Genomic DNA, 20,841 nt, shown 5'->3' with positions numbered 1-20,841 from the left:
GAGTTTGCTGCGTTAGTAACACCAAGATAACTTCTACACCACGTAAACGTATGTGTTCACGATCACCAGGACAATTGACAGCCGCTTAGGAATTTTTTCTAATGCTGCATTCGAAGATCTACCACTATTTAGAATAACTGAGCATCTGAAACAGTGAATATTATTACTTCTTCTGCATACTTGCTTCTGGAGTTTTAGTTTCTTTTAATGATAGGTCAAAATTCTAGAATCTATGAATACCATCAGATCTTTAGTATTCGACAGATTTGATAATTCAGGAAATTCAAAAATTTGAACACCAACATCTTTAGTTGACTATACCTGTGTTTTTGCATTCTCAAAAACTATTAAAGCGGTTTTGTTTGCCTCCAGCTAAAGTGCTTTCAAATAGTATGATTAGTTATCAGGAAAACATTTCAGAAGGGGAAAAAAGTAAGTTTTTGCATCCTAAACACGTAATATGTTTTTCTTTATATTATAAAAATTTAATGGGTACATTTTCCCTTCCAAATTTTAATTATTTTATCATTGACTTAAGGCTATTTTAATCCTTGACTCTTAAGGCTATTTCATCCTTAACTTTTAAGGCTCGGTCTCACACGCCAAGTTGATTTTTGAATTTTTTTGCCATTCCTTGTATTTGAGGTATATTTCTAAAATCGTAACTATACACCTCCCTTGATTTGTTGTTCTGTCACAAATATGTTCAAAAGCTGTTTTCTTAGTGTAGTATAATAGGTGTATAAAGGCGCGCAAATGATAATAATTACGAAGACTTGCGAGACCTTTTTATACCCATTATATTACACTTAGTGGATATACGTTGACAATATTTGTGATAGAACAACAAATGCAAAGGAGGTATCGAGCTAAAAATAGAAAATAAGAGTAAATACGAAAGAATGAAGGAAAAAAATTAACTTTTCACTGTTTCTATTTTTATTGCTTTAGTTTAAAAAAAATATTTACTCGGGCTTTGAATATTTTTTTCTTGACTCCCAACTGAGAATCTTCCAGCATGCCCGGTCTCTGTGAAAATTAAAAAGGTATAAATTAACTTCCTTGGTCCGAAAAACAGAAACATTTATTTTCCTCTGCCCCGTGCTCGTTCAACATTCTGTGCTGCTGGTAATCTTAGTTCGGGGCTAATTGTCGGTTAACTGGAGGGGAAAAAGAGGCGGGGTACAAGGAATTTTTTTTAAAAAAGACTCGAAGCGTTATTAAGGGGCTGGCACCTTCACTCACGTGCCAAGAGATAACGCGAGTTGTTTTGAGTGCCGTGCCTTGGAAGGAACCTTGGAGAATTAGGGGGGGAGGGGATATGGGTTTGTACCTACAGTTCTTGCGTTTCTCGTAGTTACAGTAATGGGCGCTAAGTGGCGGGGCTGTTCCGTCAAGATGGCTGCCGCTTTCGCTCCGAACTGTAGCGTTTAGCTGGGTGCACAAGTGAAAAAAATAACAGCAACAGTAGGTTGTGTACATAAGATTTGACCGCCATGCTTTTCTAACCCACTGATTTACAATAGCGCAAAGGACTGTCTTGTGCATGTTAGAGAGGTCGTACGCATGGAAGCGAAATGATTTTTTTGTTCTGTAACGGATGCATGGCGCAACAGCCAATGAGAAAAGAGTACGGAGCCATTTCGGCGGGACTAGAGGACTTGTTCAGTATTATCAATCGTACTGCGACAAAAAAAATTGTCATTAAATTACATTGTTTAGATGTAATTCGTGTTTGAAAATAAATTAATGCTATTACTTATAAAAATAACTTCCGATTAGTGTAAATAAAATAGAAAATTGTTTCGTGGTTACAATGGTTAATTTAAAACTTTAAATAACCCAAATTAATTTATATGTAAAAAAAAACAATTTGCTGGCCAAAGTCACGGGATAATCATTTGGTAGTTAATAAAGTTATTTACTAACGCTGCCAACATATGTCGGAAACGTCGCAAAATGTCATTGGCTGAAATGAACATTAAGATTTCAATTGTGAACCGACTTCGTCCAGGTTCGTGTGCATGGCCTGCTGTGTGCTCGCTTGTGTTCGCTAACTGCAAACCCAGCCGTATCTTCCGTCGCCATGACGCTTTGCCCGCGACGCGAAGATAACTCATTCATAGCTACGGGGAACGAGAGAGGAACGAGACACCAGCGATTAACCAGGAGCGACGGGCAAGCGTAAAATGTTATTTCCATCAGGAGGACAGAAGATGGACGAGCTAATCAATGTTTGCATTTGTTACAAGAATATGCTCATTACTGTCCATAACACAACACTTTGTCGACAGTTTCGTGAAAGTTTCAGTTAAGTGTGTGAGAAATTCATCTTCAAAACACAGGCTAACGATTTTTTTTTTTTACTTTCCAAATTTCAGTAGCTTTTTGGGACTTTCAAAGGTTCCTGAACTACACAGTTTTTTTTTTTTTTTGTTTTTGCAAAAGAATCCTTTGTAAACCAGTTGTCAAGAAATAGTTTGTAAATACTTCAAGAAAGATAATTGTAACGTTGTACAACACATGGCTTTAGTTATTTTTCCATATATGAAATACGTTTTTCGAGATAATACTGAGTATTTCTCACGAAAGTTTGCGCATAATTATATACTTTCAATTATCTTTCATTTAATCATAATTTTTTAAACCATGGAAAATATAATAAAATATTCAGTGATTTAATTTTTTTATGCTTATTAATGTACCCAGTTAATACTGGAAAGCTATTCAGGGAACGGTTTACAAATAACTTTAATTATTAGAGGTACTGGGACAACACAAAGCATAATGCTCGGGTAAAAATCCGAACCCAGTATTATTACGAAAACCCTATTTTGTAGTGATACAGTTGTTTTCATGTAAATGTACAAATCTACAAATATCTGTCATTTCACATTCATATTTTAGTTCCATTTATAAAAAAAACACAGTGCAGGAATGTGAGTCCTGTGCTGATTTAACGAGTGAACTGAGTTCCACTGGAACGATCTGTAGATAAGCTGCTTCCGGCTGGCTAGTAACTACAGTGCTCCAGTGCCCAGGGCTATGAAGCCGGTTATGTGAATTCGTGTCGCTCTCATGCGATTGATAACGGAGTATAACTAGATCAGTTGTCGTTAAGTTTTTTTCATCTCCTTTTTTACATAATTTACACAGATAAACTATTGTTTATTGGAAATAAACATAACTCTCACAAAAAATAAACTTAATTGGAGTGTTATTCATGTCTACGTGAAATATTTTCACAGTGCACATTATATAGACACACAACAATTATATTAATTATTTTAAATATTTCTAAAAATGCACATAATCTTTATTTAAGATTAAAGAATGTAGTGATTCAAAATGAATAAAATTTTAAATTATGAAGGAAAAAAAGAGAAAAAAATAAACGTAAGCTACTAGAAGAAAAAGAAAACCTTACTTTAAACCATGGAGATAATGTCTCACCAACAACATTTATCAATTTTATAATTGTTTATTCAATAGTTTTTATAAACTTTAAGGCCAATTAATATTTAAATCCTAGCATGAATTTATAACCAATAAATAATGTAGGTATAAGGTTTTTAATTAACTGTTCGTATGTAGTACCTATATGTCACAAAAATCTTCATTTAATAAATATGCGGGATTGCGGTCGGGCTTGGCTAAGTGCAATAAAGAAAAGCGAGGAGAAAATAGATCAGTGATATTCGGGAACACGGGTTCGTAACCCTGTGGAAGCAGTTGTGCCTGTGCTGCTTGCGAGGCGGTCTTTGTGCCAGTCTTAAAAATATCACTTTTCGGTGTATTGTAGTTTTTTTTTGTGGGAATAAATCGTTAAAAAACGCTGTGGTTGTAACTTGTGAAATAAGTCGACGTGGTTGTAACTAGTGGTCCTTGCCAGGACGTAACTAGACTAGTATCTATCTACCTGGGGCAAGAACTCATCTTGGTGTCCCCCCCCCCCCCCCCCCACACACATTTATTTTAAGCCAAACAAACCAAAATATTTTCTGACAACACCTCATATCGCCACTCATATTAATTTCACTATTACAAATATTTTTTTATATAACTTCAATTGTAAGTAAATATATTTATTTGCAGTAATTTTTTAAAATACGTTGCAAGTTGGATAGTACATACGCAAAATTATCATTTTATAAATATTTGTCGATATGCAAGTGTGCATTTTTCAATGCAAATAATTCATTATCTGCCCTACAAAATGTTTCCGTGTTCTAACACCGCCATATTCAATTAGATATCTATGGCTAAAATCACTCTGCCAGTTTAGTGCCTCCCTCCCCCGAATGCTGCGCCCGTGGCACAAGCCCCGTCTGCCCCCGTCTGTACGTCCCTGGCCTTGCCCGGTCGAACACTCCTGACGTCCTCGCTTCGTGTCACTTCAACAACCCAGCCGTGTTTTGTTTCCAAGCGCGGAGCTGCAGGTGTCTGCATTCCTGGGGTCGGCGGGACTGGTCCCTAGGGCTGCCTCGTGACGCCGTTTCCTCCCTCCTCCCCCCCCCCCTCGTCGACCTTCTTTCCTGCGTTCCGTTTTCCTCGGCCAGACGCGCCACCGTACACCGTGTTGGTTTTTATGGAACAGAAATATTCACGTGAAATTACAGACATGTGTCAATTTGTACATTTACACGAAGACAACTACTGTATAACTACAAAATCATCAGTGTTCGCAGTTATAATGGGCTCGGGTTCTTGCGAGGGAATTCTTGCTTTGTGTCGTCCCAGTACTTCCAACAATTAAAAGTTATTTTTAACCATTCCCTGAATAGCTTGCTAGTATTAAATGAGTATATTAATAAGTATAATAAAACAAAATAAATGCAAATTATAGAATATTCGATTATATTTTCCATGGTCTAAAAATTATGATGAAATGAAACATAATTGAAAGTATAAAATTATGCGCAAAATTTCGTAAAAAATACTCAGTATTATCTCGAAAAACGTATTTCATATATAAAAAAATAACCATAGCCATGCATAACTTTTTTGTAGTATTACAAGTTATTACTTGACAACTGGTTTCCAAAGGAATTACAAAATTATTTTTTTCTGTGTACGCCGCAGGAGACCCGCCAGGTTCCGCCAGCCCTTCGAGCCCATGCGTTGTTTACTATTTTCCACCTTAAGGGGATTAGGCAGCGCCATATTGGATTTTTTCCCCTCTTTTTTGATATAATTCGAATTTCGAACTATTTATCCCAAATTCTTTTGGCATGTCAAGGCATAAGTCATATCTCCCAGACCTTCTATACCTTTTTGCGACCACATTATTTACTTACAGGCTCTAGTCTGTAAGCATCGAGAGGTAATAACTGCTTATTTCACGCGGGCGACTACAACTGTCGTGCTATTCAATTCCAGTTCACAGTTGTTGATTTCCACAAGTAGCCAAATCTTAAATCCTATGCTGTGTCAAACCCCAAAAATAATTTAGTAGCTCAGAAGCTTATTGCAAGCGGTATCAAAATATTTGGAATTGGAATATGGCGAGGTCTAATCCCCCTTAAACTTACGAAAAAATGTGGTCATATATAATCCAGGGATGCTCGTTAGGTTACAGGTACATTCGTAAATGTATTGCTACAGGTTTTGCTCGGGCTCACAGGTATCACCTAGAAGTCTTAAAAAGCCACGGGGGTGCGTGGTCGCCACGCGCATTTAGATGCGAGACTTCACAGATAGAGAGGAATATGAACAAGAATGCGAGCAAGTGAGCCAGCATACACGTAGCAAATATGCTAGCGTGGTACAATCCACCATTTCATCGAGCGCCCCTCCCCCTTTCTCGTCACACTCCTGAGTCCCCTTCAGCCATCGAATGCCCCACTCCAGATCGTGGCATTTCTCGTTGCCATCTGAGCGTTACAATTTTCGCTAAGTTTGTACGGTGTCGTCGGCTCGGGTGTCCTCAACGGCTGAAGAATTAAAAAAATAAAATAAAATAAAATAAAAATGTACACCGGAATACGGAATTCGGCGGCATAGAGTGGTTATCTGGAACTACAAAGTACTCCTAAATTATTCAGGTGAATTGCGAATAAGTTATATATCAATGTATTATTTATAAATGTGAAAAATGGGCAACTTAAATTACAAGCTCAATTTGTTATTGGACCAAAATATATTTTTTTTAGGTGGGCAATTAATTATTTAATACAGGTGTGCTCTACGTTAAAAAAAACTGTAAAAATACCGTAAATTATTATTTTATTCCATCCACCTCACCGTCGATCTCTTCGCTGTGCTTGTGCTGCGGCGAAACATCTGTTATTGTATTGACACAAGTCATCTCTTCATATGATGCTTGTATGTGGTATACTGCCCAGATTTTGGCCCATGTGTATACAATAAGCAGAAAACTTTGAAATATACAGAAAGTTTTCTATACAACATAGTTTTGACGTTGACGGTATCAATCCCGTTTCGCAGTTATTACTCTGCAAGTGGGCCTCCTCAGTAAGGGGGGGGGGGGGGAGGTGCTGGCCTAACTCCGGGTCTACGCCCATGCCGATGTGGTCACCAAGTATCGGTAACGACATCGGAAAGAGACCGACGCACAACTCCCTCCCTCCCCACTCCACATCGGCCGTCGTGGGGAGTACAGTCCTCCGTCGATCACACGCGCCGGGTAGTAATTTCCCTCTCCCGCCCACCCGACCAATCATCGCTCGACCTAGGCGTGGCCTTGACCCATTAATGCCTGGCCGCGCAAGGGATTGGCTTTTCCCGACGCGTGGGCTGGCGAATCACCGGAGACTTTCCCGCCGGCCGCCACGAGTCTTCCATGTACGGCCACAGTGATTGTTCTCGCGTCACCGGGAGACATGCCAGCGCTCCCATGCGGGGTCAGAGGTGGCGTCGTTCAACAAGGGCGCAAATCTCTAGTAGTTGTGTACTCATTTGTGTCTTTAATGCTGGCGAAGTTAAGGAGATACGCCTCTTATACATATAATATAATATAATATATGATAAAATAGGTAAAATGATATATAGCAGAATTTAATTTTAGCTAAATGTTCAAAGATCAAGAAGTAACAATTACAAAATCTAGCCAAAAAAAGCTCACTTACAGGTGACTAAAAATTAACTATTGGAATACATGTGTTGGAAAGTAATTAACACAAAAAAAAATTCGCCGTTTCAAAAACACTCACACATTCACACAGATTCAAGCAGTAGATAAGCCGCAAAGTGATCATGGTAAGTGATGTTTTTTCCAGCCTGTTTTTGATATTAGCTCGGTTTCATTCCAGAGCCTGCTATACTCGTGGCTGCAAAATATCGTGACAAAATTTGGATGTATGTATGTATGTATAAACGGGGATTGCCAGAATAGAGTTACGTGTGGATTGTGTGTCAATAGTTAAATAAAGGTCTTTCATCCCGCCTATCTGGGCGCTCACATGGTGTGCAGATTTTATGAAAAAAACACGCGACTTGAAAACTGCTCAAGAGATCTGAGTGGTGTCTGTTTACGAAAAAAAAAAAAAAAAAAAAAACCACTGAAATACGCGGGGGGCGGATGAGTAGTTCTGAATCAATATTTCGTTTCTAAACTGTATTTTTAGAAGAGTGAAAATGGCTAAAACGTGTGTTTTCGGAATAATTTTTAGGTATGAAACGCCCAGTAGGCTACAGATCCTTCAAAGCACTCGAAGGACTTGTATTTCACCTTTTTAATTCCTCCGCCATATAATTAAATGGTTACCGCTCAAATTTCATACATAGTTGCTTATACACGAGAAGACTCTCTCGCACTTATCCCGCCTCATTAACACAAGTACACCCCTGACTAGTTACGCCCCTTCATGATGTGGATTTTTAATCATAGTTTTTAATCATCCTCAGGCGTAGTCCACCACAGATTCCGACATTTTTTTTTGTGTCGCTGCAATATGGCAATGTCGTGAGAAGGTGTAAATCGACTTGAACTCAGAGATTAGGAAAGGATGCAGATGGAGCTTTAGCCGTCAGACGTGAAGCCGTTTCCCTCTCCCTTTTTTTCTTCTGATTTCCACATAACCAATATGGCGGACGTTTGTTTGTATCTGTATCAGCTGTTCTAGCCTGCTTTTTACTAACGACTGTAGTCAAGCTGTTCGGAAGAAAATTAGATTGTAATATTTATTTATATGTTTGTATATGTATTAAAAGCCCGAAAGTAATGATATGAGTTGGCATTTCCCTCCAGTTGAACCTCCACGACAGGCACAGCTGACGGCGCGCGCCATGCCGTCTCCGAGCCAGTGGCTGGTCGCGCGGACGATGACGTCACTCGCTCAGGCGGGCCGCCCGCGCAGCTGCGGGAGTTGCGGAACCACGCCGGGCCGGCGGGCTTCTGGAGCCTCTCATTAGAAAGAAAGAAAGATGCGAACACGGCGTGCGTAAGCGCGTGGGAGAGTCGAGCTGCAGGGTTGAATGTAAAAAAATTCCCTTTCGTCACAGCCTTCAGGCGTGGGTAGATTTCCAAGTACCTCTTTCTTCTGCAACTATTTTGGAAAATTCTATAATATCATGGAACATTTTAAGAACTTAATGTAGTGTACATAACATCCTATATGTTCACCAATATATATAAAAAATTATTTAATATCTTAACGAATTTCATAAATATTATGCCTACTAAGTTAAGTTATGCAATTATTTTTGATCTTCAAACACTATTTCTCATCCCTTGCACGAATACGTGGTCGTATAATAATTTTTTTGGACAAAGGTTCAAGGTCAGAGAAGATTTTTTTAAATACATTCCGACGAATTTGATACAAGAAAGTTTTTTTTTTTTAAATTTCAATCCTTTTTTACTGTAATAGTTCCTTTCATCAAAAATTGTTTCAGCCAAAGGTGTTAGATAACTTGAGGCGTTTTGCAATAAATTATAATGGATATGAAAGTATATCTATTAAACAATTATAAACACTTTTTTGTCCTACCCTTGTTATTTACAACCCCTGCAACAATTTTTCTTCTTATCAAATATGGTTTCAGACAAAAGTTTTAGATAAAAATTATAACATTAAAAATAATTTGAACGGATGTGATAGAGTACCTGTTAAGGGAGTTTTGAATTTTTTTTAAAATTCTACCCCTTACTTTTTAACCCTTTGCAGCAACTTTCGTCGAATCAAATTATATATATATATATATATATATATATATATATATATATATATATATACACACACACCTACACACACACACACATACACATACACACTTTTGAGTGACTATGGTTTTGGGTTCTATGAACCATGGAAGGAAAAACTACATTAATATTTTCTAAAAGTCGCACCATGGTAATGGCTACAATAGGTAGTATTTATTTTAAATCAACCTAAAAATGGAGAAAAGGGGGGGGGGGGGCATTCATGAGTGATATTGTACCGGAGCGGCGGTCAGCTCTGATCACACCCACCACCCACTACCGTCATTGGTAGTCAGAAGCGTAGGATGCGGGTGTTTCCACCCATCAGATTTGTGGAGGAAGTCCACGCGCTTGGCTGCAGACGACTTGCGAAGCTTAGCAGAAAAAAAAAACGTTATTATGAAACTTACGTGTCTCGCACGCCACATTGGTGTAACATCTTAGTATACAACATTTGGTAGGAGTAATTTCGTGAATGAAACAGAAGTCACATGGGACGGAAATGTGTAACAACTGTGCTACCATCAGTGGCGGATGGCGGGAACCAAAGTGCACAAAGTCAAAGGGAAACTTTATAGTAGGTATTAACTGTTTAGTGAATTTTAACAAGATAGGCAGTATTTAATAAAATTCTTTGTCGAAAATCAATTCCATAGCCAGGGTTTAGTATTTTTTTCAAGTCTTTTTCGCTTTTATCGGAGCCGTTTCATTTTATAGTTTAAAAATCGGTCTGCCAATCAAATGATTTAATAGTCGACGTAGCTGCTCTGGCAGGGAATTCTATCGCCGGGTGCGGTAACTACGTGTGATTTGCACCGAGAAATGTAATTGAAAACTCAACTTTTGTATATCTATCACCCTCGGTATTATTTGAAGGAATTCTACGTTAAATTTTGTGTCCGAGTTTATTATTATAAGTGTATTTGTAACATGAGAACAAATGAATTTGCTCGTTACCGAGGTTAGATGTTACACATCTCTGGCGAGTAGTGCAAGACCCGCCCACATTTTTTTCTTTTGGTTTATGTCGTTTAGTTTGTCTAGAATTTGTTATTTTTCAAAAGAAGAACCCAGTGGTACCCAACGGTCACAACAGTGTAAGAATACGTAGACCACTGTTACTGCGTTTGAGTAGGCCTACTGTAAAATTGTATAATGTTAATACAAGACCAGCTGTAATGGTATTTTACACTCCTGGTTACTATTGAAAAATGTTAGTGAGCCTTTCATTCTGTTTGTGTCAATTTTGATGTTGGCTGCAGCGATCGTCACTCGAGGTTTTCCAAGAGCAGTTTTCCCGTCGTCCTTCATCCTTATCCGTCGTGCTCAGCCGTATCCAGGAATACCCGCACTTCGAGGCGATCCTGCCCATCGCCCGGGATCGGACAGCGCTCTGAGTGTCGGACCGTTGCTTACTCGGACACAGCCGCAGCACGGGTGGTTGGCGTGGTCCGACCACGAGGATACTAGGTCCCAGTGCTGGGCATCGCCGCAGCACGGGTGGTTGGCGTGGTCCGACCACGAGGATACTAGGTCCCAGTGCTGGGCATAGCCGCAGCACGGGTGGTTGGCGTGGTCCGACCACGAGGATACTAGGTCCCAGTGCTGGGCATCGCCGCAGCACGGGTGGTTGGCGTGGTCCGACCACGAGGATACTAGGTCCCAGTGCTGGGCATAGCCGCAGCACGGGTGGTTGGCGTGGTCCGACCACGAGGATACTAGGTCCCAGTGCTGGGCATAGCCGCAGCACGGGTGGTTGGCGTGGTCCGACCACGAGGATACTAGGTCCCAGTGCTGGGCATAGCCGCAGCACGGGTGGTTGGCGTGGTCCGACCACGAGGATACTAGGTCCCAGTGCTGGGCATCGCCGCAGCACGGGTGGTTGGCGTGGTCCGACCACGAGGATACTAGGTCCCAGTGCTGGGCATAGCCGCAGCACGGGTGGTTGGCGTGGTCCGACCACGAGGATACTAGGTCCCAGTGCTGGGCATAGCCGCAGCACGGGTGGTTGGCGTGGTCCGACCACGAGGATACTAGGTCCCAGTGCTGGGCATCGCCGCAGCACGGGTGGTTGGCGTGGTCCGACCACGAGGATACTAGGTCCCAGTGCTGGGCATAGCCGCAGCACGGGTGGTTGGCGTGGTCCGACCACGAGGATACTAGGTCCCAGTGCTGGGCATAGCCGCAGCACGGGTGGTTGGCGTGGTCCGACCACGAGGATACTAGGTCCCAGTGCTGGGCATAGCCGCAGCACGGGTGGTTGGCGTGGTCCGACCACGAGGATACTAGGTCCCAGTGCTGGGCATCGCCGCAGCACGGGTGGTTGGCGTGGTCCGACCACGAGGATACTAGGTCCCAGTGCTGGGCATCGCCGCAGCACGGGTGGTTGGCGTGGTCCGACCACGAGGATACTAGGTCCCAGTGCTGGGCATAGCCGCAGCACGGGTGGTTGGCGTGGTCCGACCACGAGGATACTAGGTCCCAGTGCTGGGCATAGCCGCAGCACGGGTGGTTGTCGTGGTCCGACCACGAGGATACTAGGTCCCAGTGCTGGGCATAGCCGCAGCACGGGTGGTTGGCGTGGTCCGACCACGAGGATACTAGGTCCCAGTGCTGGGCATAGCCGCAGCACGGGTGGTTGGCGTGGTCCGACCACGAGGATACTAGGTCCCAGTGCTGGGCATAGCCGCAGCACGGGTGGTTGGCGTGGTCCGACCACGAGGATACTAGGTCCCAGTGCTGGGCATAGCCGCAGCACGGGTGGTTGGCGTGGTCCGACCACGAGGATACTAGGTCCCAGTGCTGGGCATAGCCGCAGCACGGGTGGTTGGCGTGGTCCGACCACGAGGATACTAGGTCCCAGTGCTGGGCATAGCCGCAGCACGGGTGGTTGTCGTGGTCCGACCACGAGGATACTAGGTCCCAGTGCTGGGCATAGCCGCAGCACGGGTGGTTGGCGTGGTCCGACCACGAGGATACTAGGTCCCAGTGCTGGGCATAGCCGCAGCACGGGTGGTTGTCGTGGTCCGACCACGAGGATACTAGGTCCCAGTGCTGGGCATAGCCGCAGCACGGGTGGTTGGCGTGGTCCGACCACGAGGATACTAGGTCCCAGTGCTGGGCATAGCGATCCCGCCTTTCACCAGTGGCGAACACATCACTTTATTTCAGGATGGGATTTGAAAAAAAATTGTATTCAATAAAACTTACAATTACTTACCATGAACATTTCGCGGCTTACCTTATGTTTGTGAATGTGTGAGTAACTGATTTTAATGTACTACTACTTATTATTTTCTTGTTTTGGCAACGTTGGATTATGTAGCCTAAGCTTTAGTTACTTTTCCTGCACGTGTATGCCTATGCTTAATTTTTAGTTACCTGTAAATTATTATTTTTTGTCTAAATTTTGCAATGTTAGCTTTGAACATTTAGTTAAAGCATAATAATTCTGATGTCTATCTTATTGCCTATTTTATCATCTATTGTGTTTGCGTTATGCTTAGTTTTGTAAAATTTTAATGTTTGATGTAACAGCAGAAAATGTGGTTAAATGTAAGAAAAGGCGTATCGCCAAAAGACAATAATATATTATAAAACATCAAGGAATTTTGATAGTTACATACATTATCATTCTCAACATACATCACTGCTTCTTTGGTTAGTGTTACAGCTCACCTTGCATTACCCAAAATAACATAATTCTTTCACCTAGATCATAACTGAAAGGGGGTAGATGGTTACATCCCCCCCCCCCCAACCCCTCTCTAGTGTACGCTACTGCTTATTACCTCTTTTGATGGCATGTAAAATTATGGTTATAATTGCTGTCAAATTACAAAACGAGTGTGTGTGTTTTTTTAGTTGTAATATAGCGAGGCAGCAAGCATTTGGGGCTCGAACCCGCGATCAGTTGTGTTGCAGGTATAGTGGAAGCGAGGCGGGAATTGAACGAACGAGATTTAGGATTGTGCTCGACTCTTTTCTAAAATGGGACAAACATGTTTCTTATCTTACAACCAAAATTCTAAAAGTTGTGTATGAATTAGTTGAATTAAGATCTATATTATCTGTTGAAGGGATTAGAATGGTTTACGTTGCTATTTTTCAGTCTGTTTTGCAGTATGGGCCTGGGGGGAAAGAGCAAAACGACAATTAAACAACTTATTTCAATTTAAAAAAACTTATTCTACGAGCCATTAAAAAACTACACATACAGTATCCATATAAGTAACTTTTTAAACTTCTAAGAGTATTTGATATTAAAATATTGTGTATTAGAGATGCAATAAAGACTATTTTCAAATAAAACTCTATTAAATTTTTGTCTTGATATTTTAATTGATGACTAGATTTCTTTAATATTTAAGTAAGGTTTTATATAATCTTGTAACTTATGTACGTGTATTTTTTTCTTTAAATATAAATGATTGACCTTTTTTATATATAGGTATAGATTTTTTCTCTAATAATGTTATATTTTATCTTGTATTTGAATTAATTTTTCTTTTTAACGGTCAGCATTATAAAAACTAAAGTAATTTTTCGTAATTTATTATTTATTTGTCAATTGTTACAATTTTAAAAATGTCTACATTAGTCAAATTACCGCACGTAGATTAAACTGACTGGATCCACTCACACATTTAAGCTTGCTTGTATGAGTGCTAAATTCCGTGTTTAATTTTTGAATTATTGTCAGAGTTGTAAAAAAATGGAAAAAGGGGGGGGGGGGGAAATGCGTGTGCTCCAATCACCACGGAAGCGGGTTCCCTCCCTTCCTCCTGACCCACATAGTCGACGCCCAGGCGCGCGCAATGAGGGCTTCACGGGGTGAAGTAAGTATGTTTATGTGTGGTTTGCCGGCAGGGACGCAGATCTGAAGGAGGAGGGGGGAGGGGGATTCTCGACGATTTTTCGCGTAGGAGTAGCTGACAACAACTCATCTCTTTTACTTGTTCGCTTCCATTAATTCGAGAAAATAACCCGATTTTCATTATTATGTTTACTGTGTAAAGCGAGAGCAGAGCAGCATATGTTTTGTGTTAATATGTGATTATAAAGAGTAGCGTATAAGATTTTCATGTTTAAAATCTTTAATTAATTTGAATTGAATTTGGATTTGTTGCTAACATAAATATAGTTTAAAATTCTTAAAAAAAAAAATGTATGTAACGTGAGAAACATCCCACACAGCTTTTTATTTCCTGGGGGGGCTTCCCCCCCGCTCCGGGTCTACGCCAATGTTTGCGGTATGTGGAGTAGAGTAATACCATTTAAAAAAATAAAAATTTAAAATAAAATGAAAATTAGATTGTATAACTTGTTAAAAAAAAACGGTCTGCAATTGCACGTAAAATTTTTTCAGATATTAATGGAAGAAGAGTGGCGAGGGTGTGTTAGCAGGGGATTGGATTAAGGGCGAGAGGGTTTGCTGCGTATTTCGGCACCCCCACTACTGAAGTCCTACGCTACACCTGATGTCATGCCCGGCCCTTCGTTTGCGCCGGCAGAGTGTCGTGAACACAGCACACCTCCTCCAGTCCCCGGTGTTTTGACCGAGTGGTGGTCTCCTCTTCTCTTCTTCTAGCTCACCTTCCTTCTTGATTCTCCTGCCGGTACCCCTCTCCAACACCTACTTCTCTTTCCGTCCCGCACCCACTTTCACTCCTCGTTCGCCGCACGCCGCCCAGGCAGCGTTGCCAACCGTACGGAACTTCCCCTACCAGTACGGAAACATTACGGTTGCAATAAGCAAGTACGGAATATTTATATTTGTACAGCCATTACATAAACGGTCCTATAAATTTGTCCTATTGGTTATTACAGGCGAATGGTTCTAGACATAAACATGTTCACGAAGTTTATTGTGAAAACCTCTGGAGGGAAGTTTGTTTTACCTTGTAACTATCAGTTTGACAGTTTTATTGAAATGAATATAGGTTTATTTATTTGTTGCACAGGGTTTTTTCAGGCATTTTAATTTTTTATTATTTTTTTATTTTTTATTTTTACCGGTACTTGCTTTTCTTGCCTAGTTTTAAAAGTTTACATATTTATAAATGAGTGTAATTAGGACATTTTTATTCTAAAACACTTAAAAAAACAGCCTTATTAAGCTTGAAAATTGACAGAACATTGTAAATGTATATTCCTTTTATTATTTTATTTAATATACTGACTAGTTCTGTAGTTTAGTGAACGCACGGAAATGTTGGGGTCGGTCCGGAAAGGTATGCGTGTTGAGTGCAGCCTGTGTTGGCAACACTGCGCCCAGGTGCGGGAGAGCTGTCGGCGCGCGGCGGCGGCGGCCGGCTGTTGGGAAACACACGCGCGCGGGTTCGCACGTCCACGGCGCGGCGCGGGCACAAATGGGCGCGCGTGCGCAGAGCTGATCGCGGGCCGAGCCGTGGCACAGCTCGGGTGTCGGCATGTGAACGTGCGTGTGACAGTTCGGGCTGGTTTCTGGCCGCTTGTGAAGTTTCCGTCCTCTCTAGCGCACCGGAGATCACCGTTCTTGTTGTTTGATTCTCGCGAAGGAAAAAAAAAAAAACCTTCAGCAAAGTCTTCGTCCTGGAAGGTATGTTGTTGTTACTGCCCCCGTGTTCCCCAAATGTTTTCATTTTTGTGCTTCTCCCCGTTGGGCTCCTGTTCCCTCGTTTCTCCGTTACGTTACTCTCGTGTTGACTGCGATTAAAGCTGGACTCACCATAGCGCGACGGACGCGACTCGACAGCGAAATATCTGGTAAAATATGAATGTGTGGCTGTTTTTATTTCACCAGCGCGCATAAACAATCAAATTATATATATATATATATATGAAAGTGTTTCTGACCCAGTGTTCAGCATCAGACATATAAATCACTCTGCGTGAACACATTTCAGAGATTTTACAAATCAATTTAATATACATACAAGAATATTAATAACTTTTACCAATCCACCAGTACAGCCATCTTTAAAAAAAAAGATTTTGCCGCTCATTCCGGTAATGTCGTTTCTAATCGGGAAATCTATCGCGTCCGCCAGTTACGTCGCGTTGGCGTCACAGAGGTGTTGACTGTGATTGGTTGGGAAAAAAATACTCGCGTCCAACGCATCGCGCCCATCTCGCTTTTGTGATTCCAGCACAACGCGCGTAAATGTAATGTACGACGCGACGCAACTACGTTTTAACGTTTCGTTTAAGAGTTTTCGCTCGATGCGCACCACTATAGTTACGTCAGGCGTTAGATGTAGGGAAGTTTCTCGAGCCTAAGATTAACATACTGGCTCGACTGTACATACTCGGGGAAAAAAAATGTTGAGTGTCAGGGATCGTAAAAACTCTCTCCCACCTGTTATCTGTGATCCGGACAATGCTACCTGTGACGTAGTCCAGGGATTACGTGATATTTACGGGAACTTCGTAGATTCCGTGTGTTTTCTTCTTGCCACCCCTCTCTCTCCCTTACAATACTTCCAACACGCCTGTGTGCCCCTCCTCCTTTTGGAAGACCGCACCGGCCCGCCCACGCAGAGTCCTGCAGTGCTGCCAACTGCTCCCCGCCGATCTCCCCAATTCCTCCGTGCACGTGGAGTTTTGTCGAGGCGTGTTTACACGATTCAACGAAAGTAAAAACTGTTAATATACACGCAATTAATATCATTAGTAAAAGTATTCGAGGCAACTACGTGGTCTAATTCTTGTAATAGAATTTTCACTTTCGGTATTCAATAGGTAGGCCTATTATTTGAATAACAAAATAATCCTAGTTGCTATGTTAGGTTTGGAATCTAAGTGTAGCCTGCAGTGTAAGGGAAAATTAAGATCATATCTACAGGAAAAATTATGAACTGATAAACGAACAAGTAAAATATGTGAAACATGTTTTTAAGTACATCCCGTACAGCAGAGTGTTTTTTTGGATCCTTTTTTTAATGTGTGTCATTAAATTGTTACATAAAATAGGGGAAAATAATTTGTTGAGTTATATTTTACCTACCTAGGTTTTAATTTATCTCGCTTTTTAATTGGTGAGGGTGGGGTGGAGTGACAAACAATTATAGCTAAGTGACAAATGTTGTCGGTCACGTCACGTTTACAGTTATATCTGTGGGGAAATACGCGCAGAATACCAAAAATATAAATTACTCAAAATTTGATTTTGGTATTTCTTATTTTATTTTGATTTACGCTGCCAAAAATATCAAACCGATTTAGATAAAGTGTCTTTGAGTAAAATTGGCGTCACGCTTTTAAATAAATCTTATCATGTATAGGTATGGACATTAATGATATTTAGTGTGCAGATTGTATTTTGAGGGGGAATAATTTTAAATTTTAATTTTGTAAAAATAAATACCTCATAATTATCTATGTCGCCGGGATTTTTGCTTAAATGTTAATGCAGAATAGTATGGTGAGGAAATAGTTGTTTGATCTAAGAATTCTTTTTTAAAACAATTGTCAGAAAAAAATTAAAAGTATTATTCTAAACCAATATTTGTTTTGAACTAGGTGTTTTTTTTTTGTCCTCCCAGCAGATGATATGTTCACTTTTTAAATAATAATTAAAATCGGTTTTATAGTAATATTTTTACTTGCTATGAATTTTTCTGCTGTAAGTAGATCATGTGATCAGTCAGCAGACAATACATAGTTTAATGTTACTAGCCATGCCCTCCTATGCTGTGCTAATCTCCCCAAATGCACATCCTATAATATTTTTGACATTATTTATCACCAGTGATGTGTACACATCTAAACTTGGTACAGGGCAGATTCGTGTGTTCTCATGTTGCAAATATATCTATAATTGGAAACTCGGACCCGAAACTTTTATGCAGAATCATCTAAAATAACGCCGAGAGTGATAAATATTCGAAAAGTATTCATTATAGAAAAAATCTGTAAACGTTTATCCCCTTTTGAAAACATAACTATAATTCTGTTTAACAAGATTACAGTAACCTAACTGAACCGAACTCAACCCACCCAGGTAGGTTAGACTAATTTTTATTTATTTCCTACATTTTTTTTAAGTCTGTACATTTGATGCTCTTCGGTAGTTTTTGAGTAGTTATCGTGCGGTGGTGTATGAAGGGTAACTTAAAAGAACAAAAAGTAAAGTTAGTGCATTTGATGCGCTACTGGTAGTTTCGGAACGGCTACGATGCTTTGGTGTGAAACAAGCAATACTCAACCCAACCCAAGTTCGGTTAGGCTATTTTTTTCTATTTCCTACAATTTTGGACAGAGTTAGTGAATGTGTGGTCAGCTACACTGCATTGGTGTTTATGATGTGGGCAAGTTGTTTAAGCAAAGTGGCTTAGTTCTGTTATTCCATCCCATGCGACAGTTTACTCAAATATGTCCCAATGGTCAACGGAAAAAAAAAATCATATAATATTTGTACAGCGAAAATAATGAAAGCACATTATTTTTCATGGAAACAATTGACATGTAGGTATGAAATAAAAAAAAACAACATATAAATCAATTCCAGAGTCGAAAAGAATAAACAAAATGTACTTTTGACACAAAAATACAATAATGGAAGGATATTTTTAAACGCAGGTTAGGTCTACCGTGTAAATCTTTGTATTTACACAAAATAGCATCGATGGTAACACACACGAGCTAAAACCTTAACACTCACTAATTATAAATGTATTCCAGGATAGTTTCACTATCATAAAAGTTTCATTTGGCACACCAATACGTTTGGTATGTACCCTAATTTTTAAGAAAGCGAATGTAAATGGGTTTATGTATCTACACGTCCGCCATCTTTGTCCCACATTTGTGTTAATCGACATTGGTCCCATTTTCACGAAATCACGCCTACCAAATGCCGTATACCGAGAGCTAAGATGTAGCCATCCATGTGTTGTAAAAAGTTACAGTAGCTCACTGGTAGTTCTACAAACTATTTCTCGGCAACTGGTTTCCAAAGGAATCTGTTGAGAAAGTGCAGACAATATCGTTGTGTGTAGCGACGCCGGCTCGTGTAAGCCGGGCGGGCTGACGTGTCCCGGAGCAAAACCAAACCTGATCTGCACGCGGGCCGCGGCGCAGTGGGCGAGTGCCGGTCTCTGGGCAGCTGGCGCGGGATCAGCCGCCTCGCTGGTCGCAGTCACGCGGTGTGCACAACTTCAGGGCGGCTTGAAGCCTGCCCCAGATATCCGAGTGGGGATTGTTTACGAAAAACATCCAAGAGTTCGCTGAGGGCCGTTAAGTTGTTTGGTTTCCGGATCAGGTTCACAAACTATAATTTTAGAAGAGTTAAAATGGTTTTAAAGGCGTGTTTCCAGAGTAATTTTTAGGCATAGAACAACAGGTACAGATTCTTGAAAGTACTTAAGGGACTTGCATTACGTCTTTAGCTTCATTTCTTAGCCATATAATAGTACGGTCACTGCTCAAATTTCATAGTTGTCCTACGCACGACGAGAAGACTGCGCGGCAGTCCAGAACCTTGCGCTTAAAGGCGACACCGCGCTAGAAGCACCAGCGAACGTCACTCTTATCATGCCGCCTCACTAGCAAACATACACCCCTGACGATGTGGGCCCCTTAAGGCCCCCGCCTGCGCGGCATTCTCACAGAGTGTGCAGCACTTCAGAAAAAAAACTACACAATTAGAAAATTGCCTAAGATATCCGAGTCGTGTGTGTTTACGAAAAACACCTAAAGATTAACGCTGAGGGTGTATGATTGGTTCTTTTTACCGTATTTTGTTTTTAAACTGTATTTTTAGAAGAGTGAAAAATGCCTCAAATTCATGATTTGGGCATGAAGAATTTGGTAGATACTAGAAAGCGCTTAAGGAACTTGCACTACAACTTCATATTCATTCTCCTCATTTCCATGTTATAGTTACCATTCAGTTGTCTCGGACTGCGCGCCAGCTTCGATACCGCGCTAGAAGCAGCAGATAAGTAGTACTTATCATTATATGTATCATCCCGCTATGTTGATTTTTCTTTCTTTTCGTAATTATTGTCATTGAAGGTCTATTTATGAATTTTTTACCTGATACCTCCCTTACATTTGTTGTTATCTCACAAGCAAATATTTTCAACAGATATTCATTAAGAGTAATATAATGAATGATAAAAGTCGCGTGTTTGTAATTATTATCATTGCGCGCAATGTTACACATATTATACTACACACATTGAATATCTGTTAAAAATATTTATTAGAGAAAAACATGCAAGGGAGGTATCGTGTTTAAATTTGACGAGAAAATGAAAAAAAAAAAAAAAACAGGCCCTAAAAGATTGAACCCCTATTGTTTCTCCTACATGTCTATCGAGCCTATAGGACGGGGTTATAAACTACGTAAGCAACGCAATAAACGAAAAGCGCAAGAAGTTGAATAACGATAATTAAAAAAAAATAAGTTTATAAAGTACCTACTCAAGACGCATAAATGAAACGCAACCATCAGCAAATTTTCAACTTCTTACTATTAGGCTTGCGTTTTCGCCCTTAATATTTAAAGTGAATTGCTCCGAAAACTGTTTAAGATGTGGAAGATTTTATTCATTAGGCACACGCATTTCATGTTCACTTATTAAACTATCGCACAGTGAAAGCAAATTACATTTTAAAATTAAACTTGTAAGAATATCTCACGTTCTTGTGAAAAACGTTATGATAAGAAACCCTATGAAGAATTTTTTTTC

The 20,841-nt window shown here is 40.5% G+C and overlaps 1 protein-coding gene across 3 annotated transcripts in view; it reads left to right on the top strand.

The window, feature by feature from the left end:
* Nucleotides 1-20,841, top strand: part of LOC134546234 (epidermal growth factor receptor) — a 605,999-nt gene that overhangs the window by 330,032 nt on the left and 255,126 nt on the right. Inside the window, exon 1 of one of the 3 annotated variants that reach the window (XM_063388877.1) lies at nucleotides 15,472-15,743. The exons of 1 other annotated variant lie outside the window; for it this stretch is intronic. The gene's annotated coding sequence lies outside the window, so the exon portion shown is untranslated. Of the gene's footprint in view, nucleotides 1-15,471; nucleotides 15,744-20,841 lie in introns of those variants that run through there. One more of the 3 variants, XM_063388878.1, reaches the window with a different exon arrangement.

The sequence above is a fragment of the Bacillus rossius genome, chromosome 1 (assembly GCF_032445375.1).
Source record: "Bacillus rossius redtenbacheri isolate Brsri chromosome 1, Brsri_v3, whole genome shotgun sequence".
NCBI classification, from domain to species: domain Eukaryota; kingdom Metazoa; phylum Arthropoda; class Insecta; order Phasmatodea; family Bacillidae; genus Bacillus; species Bacillus rossius.
This window is presented reverse-complemented; position numbering and strand designations above follow the sequence as displayed.